Below are 13264 nucleotides of genomic sequence, written 5' to 3'. Positions count from 1 at the left end.
GGTAAGGGGGTGGTCCTAGCAACTAAATTTTTAATATATACGTGCGTTACTATGGAAATCAAAACGAAAATTAAACGAAATGTCAAAATGTCATTTCAGTATTCTATATTTGTTTGTTTGTTTATTTTTTATTTACTTCATATCAAGTACAAGTTTGAGCATATTGAGCATAATAATTCAACAGAAAATTTTAAAATGTTGTAAGTATATAAAATGTTCTTTTTATCTTGTAATTATTTATAAATCAAACTACTCAGTGCATTCTTCAATACCAATAATAATTCATTATATTTCGAATAATTTGCCTATTGACATGTTCAATACCTCCGTTCATGCGTTCATGCGTTCATGTACTACAGTAAATGAACTTTTTTGATGTGTACTCAACTCTTCTGTATATTAAAATGTTAATTTTATTTTCATTTATTTTTTGAAATGTGAACTTTTATAAGAATTAGTTATTTTAAGGCGTCCCCCGAAAAGGGGTCTATATAATACATCATGTCAAAAAGTGATTTTATTGACTAAAACGGGTCTATATAGCATTGCTCACGTTATTGGAAAGTTTTATTATTTTATCTGCCACAGTTTTTGAGATACTAAAATGCTTACCGTAGAAGAGGGGTCTATAATGATTTATTTTATTATCAAAAAAAAAATTGTCAATGATAAAGAGTGCTTTCATGAACATAATTATTATCACAGATATACTCCAAAAGTCCGCATGATCGAATAAAACGTTTTTTTCCTCTCCTGAACAATTTTGTTTTTGCATATAGACCCTTTTCCGGGGGACGCCTTCATTTATTTACACACTTTATAGAGGCGAAAAGATCACGTGGCATATGAAAATGCAAAGACTGCACTGGATCGGCCGCGTGCATAGAATGCCGGAGGAGAGCATAGCAGCAAGAGATGCATAGCAGCAATGCGAGCTATGTACGCAACCCCCGAGGGCAATAGAAGACCTGGATGGCCGAAATTGAGATGGCTGGACTGCGCCCCATTGGAGACAGAATGAATTTTTAAGGATCACTTAAAAAGGCACACTGATTACTAAAATTGATATAACTCATTTATTATTCATTCAAATTAAATACATAAATCCTTTAAATATTTGTAGGTATTGAATTCTTCTATTATTTATTTATATTTTATGTTAATTTTGTGCATCAATGGAATCAAGAAAACATGTCAAATTTAGGTTTTTGATTTTTTTTAGCCTTTTTTTATACAAAACGACAAAGGTTAAAAGTCTATGATAGAAGTAAATGATAAATTAAATATATAAGTACTAAAATTAAAGCTAAAATATAATATTTTTCAAGATATTTAGAAGATAGAGGGCCATTATATGTGTTTTTACTCACTCAAATGCCTGATACCTACCAAATTGGTCATTATTTTGACAAATTTAAATAAAAATAGATTTTATAAATCAAATATTTTTTTAAATATATATCGGACTCTACATAGTTATTACCATAAAATAATGATAGCTACATATATTATTAAGTACTCGTAACTTCAATTTTAAAAAAGATGATTATGATTAAAAATATTTGATTTTCACGATGTCCTGCACTCTGGCCAAATTGGCGCCGATTGTCTCCAATGTCAGTCCAATGTCGGTAATCAACTGGAGAGTGTCGGCGCTGGATCTTCCAGAATGAAGGAAGTTTTTGAAGGAGGCCAAGACCCACCAAGGGTTGTAGTACCATTCATGATGATAATGATATTACCTAAATAAATAACTGATATGTGTATGTAGTAATATTTAAGACTTAAGAGGATACCTGCTGAAACGTTAGCAAAATATGACAACATTTCCATCACATGCATCGGTATTAATTATTTGTTTACGGAAGAACGAAAATTGTATGTACAACTTCACCTGACGTCTAAAATCCCAACCGCCGATCTGCAGAAACTTTCTGACGGTCCGCAAATAGTTGTTCCCAATGCATGGCCCCCAAAAGAGGGGGGCTGACAGGGCTGTAGCCTGGGGGCCCAGGCTCAATGGGGGCCCGGCATGGCGGATCGACCAGATAAGTGAGATAAACACAGATCACAAATTTTCTCTAATAGTAAAAAAGTCGCCTACAGCGCCATTTTACTTGAGGGATTTTAACATTTTAAAACATATGGTTGTGCGATCCAATTTTTGATTATTGTGTGTCGTCTTCGTGACTAGGCGATGCGCGGATTGTGCAAATGACGCTAGCCGAACGAAATATAATTTGTCATAAAAATTCAACATGCGTCCTTTTATGTTATGTTTATTATTATATTCATAATAATAATAGCATATTCATTGACATGCTTTCTTTTTCAAGTACCTACATGCGGAACGTTTTTTAGTCATCTTTACACGATTTAAGAATAATATATTCCTCCGACGCCATCACAAAACAAATTGACGTGCTCACACCTCGACTGTCAGTTTCCGATTGGCGACGACTGCGAAATTTCGTTCCACATACTGTTGAAAATTATTTGCCGTTTCACTTATTTACGCTCTTAAAAATTATAAAAAATCGTTAAAAATACACTGAATACCTTTAATTTGACCTGGAATACCATTTGAAAAATTCTACTGTAAACTTAACTGCCACTACCTTTAATCCTAGCAATAGGTAGGGGGCGCAATTAAGTATGACTCCTTTAGCATATTGGACTATGTGCGTGGGCGCGATACCCGAGATATGCAGGTTCGATTCCTGCGGGGTGTCTTACTTTTTTCAAAAAGATTTTTTCTATTGATTATAATATATTTTCTCAGAAGTGTTTTCAAAATTATGTATGGATTGATTGTTTTCTATATTATATAGAAGAACTCGAAGATACAACATTAATTTCAAACCTCACATCTCCTTCTTCTTCTTATTGTGCCATGCCCTAGCGGAGGTCGGCCACTATCAAGGCGATCTCATCTTTGTCGTCTGCTACCCGGAACAGTTCAGTGGAGCTAGACTCGTATCAATCACGGAGGTTCTTAACCCACGAAATCTGGCGCCGTCATCTACTGCACTTCCCATTGATCTTTCCTTGAATGACAAGTTGGGGGATGATGTATTTTTGTCCTCTCATAATGTGGCCGAGGTACTGTAGTTTCCTGGTTTTGATACTACGTAGAACTTCTCGGTCCTTCCCCATTCGATTGAGAACTTCAACATTTGTCACCCGGACAGTCCAAGGAATTTTGAGGATGTGTCTATACAGCCACATCTCGAAAGCTTCAAGTCTCCGTGACATCTCTTGGTTTAGCGTCCATACTTCCATACCATAGAAAAAAATTGAGAGAACACAACAACGTACCATACGCAGTCTCAGACCTAGGTTAAGATCTCGATTGCTAAGGAGGCGTCTCATTTTGAGAAAGGCGCTCCTTGCGATCTCAATTCTAGTTTTTTATTTCCTGAGACTGGTCCCATTTCTCATTGATCCATGTACCTAAATATTATAATGGGTCACACGTTCGATCACATCCCCTACTTATTACTCTTGCTAAATATATTCGTCGATGCTTAAGATTTACAATTTTCCCATTACGGCGGAAATTTTTTTATATTTTCAATTCGGTGAAAACTCATTTGGGATTATGATAAGAAAATCGTTTTTTTCTCTTCACAGGGTTTGCTGATTAATTGGCGGAGCTTAGCGGGAATATTTCACCCCGATTGGTACTTCTTCGTGAAATACGACTGTTTTTTATCGACACAGTGTACTTGCGAAACAACAGTTTAATAAATAATTCTCTGAATAAAATGAGAGGATTTGTGTGTGATTGAAACACCTTTACAATTGGTAAAAATATAACAGATTGTTTTCTTGATTTTAATAAAAGTAATTACAAGATAAAAAGGACTTTTTATGTACAACGTTTTTAAATTTTCTGTTGAATCATACAAACTTGACTTGACTAGCTTAAACGATAAAAAAAATTGTACTTGATAGAAATAATACTGAAATGTCATTTTGACATTCATATTGATTTCCATAGTAACGCACGTATATATTAATAATTTTGTTGCTAGGACCCCAGACCCCTAGCAACCAATAATAGTGGATTGGATTACGGATTTCTTCCGAAATAACTTTTCTTACAAAACAGAATTAACTGAAAATGAATTCAATTCTACTTAAAGATGGCAAGACGTATTTAAAAAAATGCATTGGCATCGTGATCTTCTAAAAGTTTCAAATGTCTAGCTAGTCAGGAAGTTAGTTAAAAATCGATTGCAAGATTTGTACCGGATAAACAACCACTGGACAAATAAGAATACGACCTCATAAAAACGTTGTAAAAAACATGTATATTACTTCATAACTGTCATCCGGTGGCGAAGGGTGGACGTAGGCTGTTAAGATTCGACATAAATAATGCACACTAAACATTGTCAGTCATACTTATTTGGTTTCGTTAAATTCAATTAAATCCTACCTAACCAAACCATAATAGTTTAAGTATGCTATGGGCGATCCGACAAAAACGGTGCACACTTTGTCAGTCATACTTATTTGTTTTCGTTGAATTATGAATACATATTACAGGTGGTGTTGGTTAGTTTTTTTTAATTCATTAAGGCTATACTTCAGCTGGGGCACGGTCTAAAACGAACGTGACTACGCGACGCGAAGATTATGCAAATGACGCGTGCAGAAAAAAACATAATTTGTCATAAAAAGTCAACATGCGTCCATTAAATGTTATGTTTATTGTTCTATTACTAATAATAATAATATATTCATTGACACGTTTTCTTTTTCAAGTAAATGGGTAACGTCTTTTATTCATCTTTACACGATTTAAGAATAATTCCCCCGTCGCCATCACAAAACAAATTGATGTGTTCACAGCTCAACTTTCGCTCTCCGACTGCCAGCCAGTCCAAATTTCGTCGCACCTTTAGTTGAAAATTATTTTCCGTTTCACTGAAGTACCGTCTTAAGCCATGCGTATACCAAACCGTAACCGATAAAAAATATTCTTCTTCTATAAAATATGTTTTTACTATTATTTACTATGGCTTGGATTGGGCAGGATTTAATTTAATTTAAAAAAAACTAACAAATACTATCTACTCATTGTTGTCTATGCGTCAATTACATTGAGCTACTTTACGAGTTGCTTGTTGGCAAATTTACAACCTGCCTGTAAAGTCGCCCAGTGTCATCATCGAACAAGCTAACAAGCAGATTGTAAACAATCTACCGAGAAAAATTGAAAGCCGGTCAACTTTACACGCTACACACCGGCATGTGGGCCTACTGCATCTGCGCAGTAGAGCGTACTAGCAATCTCCCGGTAAAAAAACAAACTACGTTCTGTCAAAATAGTCGCTGGCTTGTGGCTTCTCAGCGAATGGAAAGTTTTATGTGTCACCATCACAATCGCAGTAGCTGAATCGCCCGCTTTTAAATTCGCCAACAAACAGCTCGTAAAGTAGTTTACTGTAATTTACGCTTTAGTTAAATGAAAACAAATTCGTTTGTCTGACAAATTTTAGTGTGCACTATTTATGTCGGATCTTTACAGTCTACCTACACCCTTCGCCACTACTGCATCTCATAAACAAAAGGCACAATACCTAGTACTGTCATCGGTGTTTTAATTATTGTAATTATATATTAATTCGGTTAGGGTGAGAGGTCCCGGGTTCAAATGCGGATCAAACTCAAAGTGGGTATTTTTTTAGTTTGGCATACCTATCTACTTTCAATAATCGGTGTTTTACCTTTGAAAAAATTTAAATAAATATTACGTAGCACAATGTGCTCAGCTTTCTCTAGCAAACTGTTTATTACCTAGTACTTCTTTATATAAACACTCCATCTAATTATTTTATTTAATCTGAGCTTGCAACGCAGTTTTTTCTTCCATCCACTTCTTTTTTAATTTCTCCACGAAGGTTTGCAGTCGTCAAAGCATCATCTACCTTTGACACAGTTGACTGGAATTAACGAGATTCAGCCATAGATCATGATAGTCGCCTTTTGCTCAGATCCCTTGGTCCTGGACAGGGAACTGAAATACCTAACGGATAAAGAGTAGCAGGTAACCGATCTCGAGTAAGAAAGAATCCAGGATAAACACGTGTCAAAAATATGTCATACGTCGAATACTGACAACTGCTCTCGATTTATGCATTGACGCTCATTTAATATTGGTGTATTACACATAATATTACACGTGCGTTATGCGTGTTTCATTTTCGTAGGATACTCACAAATTCAAAAATGTAGCGTATTGAATATAGCCTATCGGAATTATATTTATTATCTGTTCTGTGATGTACACCCAACACTCAACGATTGAATCCTTTTGCACGATGTCTCTTTATAGTTCATACTTTTGCAACATATGGATGAACTAAGAAAATGGAACATCGTAATAGACGCATATTATGAAGATAACTGTTTTACAGAGTTCCATAATTAAATTTACCTTCAGTACAGAAAATTAATACCTAATTATATTAATAATGTGATGGGGTTAAATGACTTTATAAACGCACTGTACTCGCGGTACTTCCAAGGAAGTAGTGTTTCACAATGACCTATCCACAGAATGACAAACTAATTGATTTCAAAGGATTACCAGCGTTGATTCGGTCCTGCTGAATTTCAATTGAAATCTCTATTGTCTGCAGTCGCTATAGTACAGGGTTGGCGAACCTTTTTACGTACGCGTGCCAAAATTTCCCAAATATTATTTTTCGATTGACGTGCCGAGCAGTTTTTGGGAAAAAATAGTTTTTTTTAATGATGTTCTCTATAACACTCACAGAACATAGCAGACAATAATATAGCTGTACTTATCACTTTTTTCAATTACGCCATACATTGCGGTCCACCAATTTACTGTCTGTCAGAATTACTACTACTAGATTCACCAAGTTTTTGTTTCGTATTTAGTGCAGCCAATTTTGTGGGCAGATCTATTCTATACATAAGACTGCTATCGGCGGCTATCGAGGGTAGATTTTCATATTTTTGTATTGAGGTATTTATAATTGTTGAGAAAATATATTATAACCAATAGAAAAAATCTTTTTTGAAAAAAGTAAGCCACCCCGGCAGGGAATCGAACCTTGCATCTCCCGGGTTTACGCCCCATCCGCGCATTACCTCTATGCTACGCAGTGACATACTAATTGCGACAAACTTTAACTATTGGCCAATTTTAATACCCACTCATCACCGCTCTTCCAAATCAAGCTACTTTGGCAATCGATTTTTGTTTATTAAATCAAAGTAGATACCTATTACTTCGATTACTAACCGACGTCGTGGATTTCTCCAATATTTTTTATGATGTAACTTACTTGAACTTGCTAATAATTTATGATTAACTATTTCTTTTATTCAACGAATAATTCACAAGATTTAAGAATGTACCATTCTAATTATTGAACATACATAATTTTGAAAAACACTTTCTGAGAAAATATATTATAACCAATAGAAAAAATCTTTTTTGAGTATACCTATGTATATTTTTTTGAATATATATATGGGTATTAAAATTGGCCAATAGTTAAAGTTTGTCGCAATTAGTATGTCACTGCGTAGCATAGAGATAATGCGCGGATGGGGCGTAAACCCGGGAGATGCAAGGTTCGATTCCCTGCCGGGGTGGCTTACTTTTTTCAAAAAAGATTTTTCTATTGGTTATAATATATTTTCTCAGAAAGTGTTTTTCAAAATTATGTATGTTAATAAGTATTTGTTTCCATTGAAGTAAGGCTACAATTTGCAGATAGTGTTGGTTAATTTTTAAATATCAATTAATCCTTGCCTAAACCAAACCACAATAGCTTAGGTATGCTAATGGCGATCCGACAAAAACAGTGCACACTTTTTCAGTCATACTTATTTGTTTTCTTTGAATTAAAAATACATATTACAGATGGTGTTGGTTAGTTTTTTTTAATTCATTAAGCCCAACACAAACCATAATTGATAAAAAGTATTCTTCAATCTATAAAATATATAAAATTATGCCATTAAACCATAAGTACATAATTTTAGATATTTTATAGATAAACAAATATTTTTTTACTATTATCTATGGCTTGGATTATGCAGGGTTTAATTTAATTTTAAAAACTCACAAACAATATCTCCACATTGTAGTCTTACCCTTATTTCATAATATATGGTTTTAACCGTACGGAAAAAAATCGAACGGTAAAAATCCAAATCGGCAACAAGTTTACGCTTTTTTCACACTACATGGTTTATGCACAGTTTTGTGGTTGAGTGTTGTCGATTTAAAACCGTTTAATGTGAAAGCGTGTATTAGGTCACGTACATCACTGAGTCATCGGTAGCCATCCGTGCGCCATGTCGCCGGTGTCGTTTCCGTTTTTAACCATCACCATGTAATGTGAAAAGGGCCATGCTCTTCTTCACACCACTAAAAGAGTGTCGCCGTACGGTCAAAACCGTATAATCTGAAAGGAGCATTAGTTTAATGAAAACAAATATGTTTGACTGACAAAGTTTCGCAAGCACTACCTACCTCCACCCATCACCACTAATATAAACAATTTCTTTATAAAAATTGATTAATCAAACAATTATTTTCATAAAGCCCAATAGGGTTGGAACGAGAGTAGAGGAAAGGAAGATGAATTCTTTGTTGACTTACTGCAGGGAGAAAAGTTTTCTTGGATACATACAGAATAAAATAGTAAACATTATGAAGAAACATTATTTTTTAATTCCATAATCACACAGTTGTATTTAAATAAATCACATTTTGTCAATAACAATTAATACATATTGCACATATTAAAATTATGGCGGTTTATTAAATTATGCTAAATTAAAGACGAGGTAGGTATATGCAAGTTATTTAATAAAAGGTTTTGTAATCTTAGAGCAGTAGTCTCCAATCCTTTTTAATTGCGTTTACATAAGGCGAAAAAGATTTAACACATACCCCCAATATTATAATATATTGTTTCGGTTTAATTGAGCAGAAATCTACAATGTATCTACAGGTCTCAGACAAGGAGATCGACTAGCCACATTACTTTTCAATATCGCGTCGGAAACTTACATCAATGTCAATAAACTTATATATTTACAATAGCGTTTAATATTGGCATATTATGGGGACGACACTGACATCATAGGCCGCAATGAAAATGCTGTCACATTAGGACTCTGTGTTATTGTGAAGAAAACTATCCTAAACGCCAAACCATAAAATGTTCAGGGAAGCGAAATTTAGAAATTACGAACCTATACTTAAATTGATTTTAGTTCTGTAATATCAAAATATTAAAAAATCATTTTTGTGTTTCAAATTACAATTAATGTTGGGGAATTTTTTCCAATTTAAAATTTATGAAAAATTCACTACATTGGCAAATAATGTCACTTAGGATACTTAAGAAGTGGCATGAAAATAATTGTTTCTTAAATTTAATATAATCCTATGCATTTAGGTTTATACAGAAATGTTGGAAACTTCATAGATAATCGATTGATGTAAAAAAACGTATTTCAAAAATTGGCGTTTGGGATAGTTTAGAATTGAATAGACGTATATGGTTGTATCCAGTGGACTGGAGATACCTTGTGATTTTATGACGCAAATTCTGAGGCTGTTTCAAATTATGTGTTTGCAATGAAGAGTGCGCATAGTGCCTGAAGATGCCGAAAGGCGAAACCCGGGTCGCAAATAATGATTGAAATTGTCTAGTACAAACTTAAATTAATTAAAATTCAAGTAAAGTTTACATGAAAATGAGATAATTACTTTATATATTTTAAAACATGTAAGCAATCCACACAATGGCATTCAATGAAATATTGGTCCACATTTTTGCCTGTTTAAATGATTCCTATACGTCAAATGCGTTATCATCATGTTATCTGCTGTCACAGTAAGCTGCTGCTACGGGAAAAAAGTGTGTAATGTTGTTTTTCTTGTTATTTAAAATGTTATCAGCTGATGCTCCCATTCCACAGCACATTTTGAATCTTTAAACGAACATTGTCAGTTAGAAAAACAAATTACCACAGCAACAATAAGGTCACCTCACGCGTACCGCGCTACATCGGCAACCACATGACTCAATGAACGTTTTTTATTATGTTCTGCATTCCTACACATTTTCGACTCATGTCAAAACGCGCACTCTTTTCTCTATGGATTTTCTATGAAATTATTATCTACGTCTGGTGTTTACGTCTGTTATCTATGGTCTGTTGGTTGGGTTCTGTTAAAAATATTATCTATGGATGCAGTATTGCAAATAATTTTAACATACGCACACGTAGAAACTGTTACGAAAATTCAAAATACTAATACATTAGAGTTGGCACTCTCCATCATTGAATTTATAGAGATAGTGATCATTCAAAATATTCTGCGGAATGACGAAACCATCGACTTAATTTGTCGCCGTACCAGCATATGACGTGATCATAATGTGATCGCAGCATTATCGAAATTAAAGATTTACGCACTATCAAATGGCATTTATAACTCATTTTTATGAATATGTTACTTGATCCATAACACTGACACAGACACTGTTTACATTTTATTGCATTTTACCTTCTTATGATTGATAAGTATAATACCTATTATATATAGTAAAAAATAGTAGTTTTTTATTGCATTGTTATCTTCAAAAATAAAGAGAATGATGTGATTGTCGAAATTTATAACACCGCCACTGTCAGTCTAAATCAGCGATATCCAACCTTTTAGGAGCTAACTGCTACCTTAACTATTTCAAAAACATTGGCGGGGCCCTATATATATTACTCTTTAAAAAAAATTAAAAATATACATGTCAAAACGGAATTGTATTTGACATTTGAAAAAAAAAATTAAAACAAATTTGTTCAAAGGTCCCTTCAAATATCTTCTCGGGCTACTAAGTGTCAGCTAGCTACCGATTGTACATAACTGGTCTAGGTTATCAGTGATACTGAAGCATGATATCACATGAATACGTGTATTAATTAAGGCGCTAAGCACCAAAAACATAAAAACTGACATTTTTATAGAAAAATGTTCTACATACCAACGCCAATAACTTCAACTATAGTCTAAGTGCCTCAAGCAAGTCAAAAAAATACAGCAAAATAATTAAACCTGTCGACGTTGTAAGTCCGTTGGCGTGTTTTATTTATAATGATGTAAGTAGCACTGCAGTGGTCAACGGCATTCAATATAAAATAGCTGACGATGGTGTGTTGACACTTGCGAGTTCTTAATACCTAAAATTATAGAAGCTGCCGTGATTGCTTCACACTGTAAAACTACATTTTTCAAAAGGTCTGCTTCATGAAATTTTACTGCAATGACTCGGTATTTTGTAACTACAGGCAATATTACTTTTTGGTACTTAGAGCCTTATTTAATACACGTATTCACATTATCTGACACTTAAAAAAAATTAGTGTTTTAAAAATTTGAAATATCATTCTCAATTCATATAGACCGACAGACAGAACGAATTTTAATCAACATAGACAAAGCTCTATGAAGACGATTTCTATGATAAAATAAATAATAAATTGTTGATTGTCAAACATATTATTCTAAGTGCCACACATATTATATAGAAAAATAACAATATTATGAATTTTGTTTCAAATAATTAAGGTTATATTTCTATAACATCAAAAATAGTAATTATCTACTTAAAAATACTATAGTTAAATTAACAAAAGAAAGTACACACAGTCAATGATCGTTCCAACACAAGCTCATGCTTTATTGTTTATTTAATAAACAATCAACACAGAACTTCACAGTTTTACATATTATTTTCAGTGCCAACACCAATCAAAATTTAATGATTATAAATGTTTAGTAATAAATACTAAAAAATATTGATCAATACTTATTAAAATTGCTCCGCCATTCATTTGAGTCTATCAGCCATACGCAATGAGGCCATTAATAAACTTTATTCTCGACTCAATAAACACAACTCAAAAATAAATATTAGGTTTGTACACCTGATTCTCTTTTTGCAAAAATTTTGTAATGGTTTTAAAATACAGTGAAACCCCGACTTGAAGGGACTGACAAAAAAAACATAAATAAACGAGAAAATATGTATATTAGGGGTATTGAAAATACAGAAAAAATAAATGTATAGGTAGAAATTGGTTTGGAGCATATTATGTCAACGTGTTCTTTCACTCTTACAAGAATTGAACTGACAATGTTTTTCTTTGTCGAGACATTATTTGAACGAGAAACGACAAAACCGAACAACAAAAACCTTATACAATCGCATTATGTAACTTAGGTCTTGGGCACTGCAGCATTTATAAATAGAAATGCACACATGTCTGGAATTCATCTCAATGATTGTCATGCACATGCACAAATCACTCACAATGGCCACGTGGCTTAAGCGTCAGCCTACAGCGTCGTGGGTCCAAGTCTCGAATCCTGGGTCTGGCAAGTACACATATTGTTTTTCAATTTGTGTTTGAGTCAGAGAATGGATTTAATAGGTTGAGCAAGTGGCTGACATCCATTTCTCGTAAAAACAAAATCTGTTAATACAAACCTCCACTCTGTGGAGGCCCATATGATCTTATTAGGATCGGACATGGTCGGATTGTCATGCATCGAATTGAATGCGTTGAAATAAATAGAATTTTTATTTTGAATTAAATTTTGATCATTTCAAACAGGTAGGTAACTAAATTGCGAGAAATATCAGAAATTACACGCAAATGGCGGGAAAACATGAATTCCAGGCATATAAAATCGGGGTTCCATTGTGTAACAGTCCAAGGAAATGGACCACTTTTGTTACACTATTTGTTTTGTTAATATGGTTTAGGTATGAGTTTGTGTACTATAGCATTGACAATGTGTTGGAACCAGAACATTGAAGCAGAGTTCGGAGCTGGATGGAGCATGGAGTAGCAGAGCAATGCCACAGAACTGGAGAACAGAATTTTCAACTATTTTCTGCTCTGAAATTAAGAATCAATAATAATCATTAAGATTGGTATATTTTCAAAAGGTTATTGATTTAAAATTTTTGAACATTGGTCAATTCAAATTTAACGTTTTCATGTCAAAGTCAAACAATTAAAAAATCCGTCTGCTCCAATCTCCTGGTTGGAACTTTCTTATAATAAATTAATATTATGTTAGGTAGGTACTTAAGTTACATTTTGTAATATTATAATTATGTTATCAAGTACATTTAAAAAAATTATCAAGTAATTTATGTAGAATTTATGTAAATTATGTAGAATA

Source organism: Rhyacophila brunnea, unplaced genomic scaffold, assembly GCF_057557595.1.
Source record: "Rhyacophila brunnea isolate RB1 unplaced genomic scaffold, BYU_Rbru_1.0 scaffold_17, whole genome shotgun sequence".
Taxonomy (NCBI): domain Eukaryota; kingdom Metazoa; phylum Arthropoda; class Insecta; order Trichoptera; family Rhyacophilidae; genus Rhyacophila; species Rhyacophila brunnea.
The sequence above is the reverse complement of the archived record's forward strand: the minus strand, read 5'-3'. Positions refer to the sequence as shown.